Raw genomic sequence first — 2,930 nt, 5'->3', positions numbered from 1 at the left:
GCTCGTAGAGGGCAATAGGACAGCCACGAGACTGCAGTGTCAGCAGAAATGCACGTGCAGTCCCCGGGAGCAAAGACGCTGCTGCGTCAGCAGTTCTCCCACTCCGACGACTGAAGAACAAAGAGACTGCAGCGTCAGCTATCCCCACTCCGACCGAAGGAGGCAAGGCAGAGCGAACGCTTGCATCAGTCCGCCTTCAGCCAGCGACTCGCACAGACGTGCCTACCTGGCCTCAGCCGCCAGTCCGGCTTCAAGAGCAGACGTGTTCAGTCTAGCTCCGCGAAAGTGAAGTGTGTCGATCCTTCACTCCTAATTCCAATTCCAATTCCAATTCTAACTCAACTCAACTCAACTCATACATTATTCCTACAACATATTACTATATCCATTATTCATTAATCCAATTACTACTCCTATTATAATATTACTTACATATTGTATACCAGTGTACTTACCAGTTCTTATTTAATATATCGTTGTTATACCAGTGCTTCGATCTTGTTATTCTTGTGTTAGTTCAACACCATCTTCCAATTCAGTTCTTGCATCGAATACATTAAACTCGTGACATATCCGGACTTGGTCTAAAGTGCGCAGTGGAAACGCTGAGCCGCCAATAAGGAATTTGAAGCGAGTCATAGAGAAGTTCTCGTGCCACGTCTAGAATTGGTCTAAAGAGCGCAGTGGAAACGCTGAGCCGCCACTATAGACGAGAAGCGAGTTAACTACCTAAAAGGTTAACAACAAATGGAAGTTCATTTTCATTATATTATTAATATTCCATCATTACTATTCCTTACCCATGCGACGCCCACGTCGAGCGGGACGCAAGTATCAACTTGCTAAATTGAGACGCGCGTTAAGAAATAAAGCGGTGCTCGATCAAATCATTGCCACTACCGAGTGGACAGAACTTCTGGGAACCACCGAGCACATTCCGTGTGACGCGTCCGATTACGTTTCTGTATACGGTTGCCCTTGCAACCCTCCTAAAGGGGTCAACCACGCGGACCTCTCGCGAGCTCCGACGCCAGTTCTACATCCGGTCGATCGTCCTGAGGTAATCGACATAGCCGACGACGACGACAGCCGAGACACGATCATCGTTCCCAGGGTCCGTTGCCGAATCATCCGTGACGTTCCTCTGCCAGCTCATCAACGTGTCGTCTTGCGGCCAGCATCCAAGGCCACTAATGTCGTCCCGAACCGAGCAGCAGCAACTCTGCCAGATCTTCCCCACCTCGAGGACATCTGTATAGAAGACCCGATGTACGACACCTACTGCCAGTACCGCCAGTTCCTGCTGCAACAATATTATTAGGCGTTAATACAACATTGCGGTGAGTCGTATAATATCTTGTATAATTGCTGAATCCTGTAAACTCACCGTTTTCGTTGCTTCATCTCGCGCGTGATTCTTGTCGGGAAACTTCTTGTAACCGCGTCGGACGTTCTCTTCTTGACTGCATCCATAGCAATATCGGTTGTCCTAGTGCATATGACAGCCCGCGGCTGTCTCGGCACGAAAGACCACTCCTCATTTTAATCATAATATCTCAACCGTCCGTCTGTCACTGTTCTCTTTTCTCTCTCCTGGTACCTGTAACAAAAACACAGTGACGGACGTGACAAATTTGGCGCAGTCGGTAGGACATCGAAGTGGTCGCCGATATTTGCATTAATAAGCCCCGACGCGTGTCAGTACGAAGTTCACATTTCTTAAATCCCATTTATATCTTTCAAAATGTCTCGCCCAATCACGCGATCTCAAAAGGATCTCCGAGCAGATCCTAACGCAGACCTTCCTCCAATGACCGAGGAAGAGCTACTCCTATACGCACAAGACCTCGCCCGTAGAGAGCAATATCTCAAAGAAGAAACTGATTTTATTGCCAAATTGCGTCTCAAATATGAAGAAGACGCACAAAACCAAAAGAATATGCTCGACGAAATACGAAAAGAGCTTCATAACATCCAAATCACGAGTCAAACCCTACGTCAACAAACGCCTACACCAGGCCCTAGTAACGTCTCTAATATGCGGGAACCTTCACCGCCAGAGCCACGCGAAATCCCACAGTATGAACCTACTGGTAATTTCGCTCTAAAACAAGCCGCCGAGCTTGTCCCAAGATTCGACGGAACTTCGTCTTCCGTCCTACAATTCATACGTGCATGCAAACGCGCGCGTGACACCGTACCGGCCACTGCAGAGCGTGCCCTCACGAAATTGCTCTGCAATAAACTCCACGATCGTGCTTATGCCGCTATAGAAGGCGAGCACATATTCACAATTTCTGCACTATGCGAAAAGTTACGTACAGTGCTGGGCCCATACAAATTCGTGGACCAGTACCGTGGCGATCTCGCGAGTGTACTCCAAGCTCCAAACGAGCACATCTTAGACTTCATCAATCGCGTTAAAGACCTTCGAACCGCGATTCAAGATGCCACAGATATTGGCCTTGATTACGAAGAACTAGATCGCTTCGTAGTAGATTGTTTTCTACGAGGTCTCCTTCCCCAGCTGCGTGCCGAAGTGCTTTATTGCCCTTCGCGAAATCCTGCCACTGTTTTCGAAGCAGCCATCTCTGCTTACAGGCAGTATGAGTCAGACCAGACTCGTCGACGAGAACTGATCCGCGAAGAAAAACGAGTCAGCTTCTCTGATAACCGGCCGTATCGCCCGCGTTCCACGTACGAGTCCCCTCGTGACATTCCAGAGCGAACTCAAGAACGCCGCGATAACAGACCGGATTCGTCTCAGCAGTCCTCAAGAAACTTAAACCGGGACTCTTATCGCTCCCCGACGCCGCAACGGCGATGGGAAAATAATCCTCGCGACCCAAACACGTACCGCGATGGTCGCACAGATCGCCCCTCGAGCCCTAACAAATTTTGCAACTACTGCAAAGTCCCCGGGCACGATA

This window comes from Lasioglossum baleicum, unplaced genomic scaffold (genome assembly GCF_051020765.1).
Source record: "Lasioglossum baleicum unplaced genomic scaffold, iyLasBale1 scaffold0071, whole genome shotgun sequence".
Classification (NCBI taxonomy): domain Eukaryota; kingdom Metazoa; phylum Arthropoda; class Insecta; order Hymenoptera; family Halictidae; genus Lasioglossum; species Lasioglossum baleicum.
The sequence above is the reverse complement of the archived record's forward strand: the minus strand, read 5'-3'. Positions refer to the sequence as shown.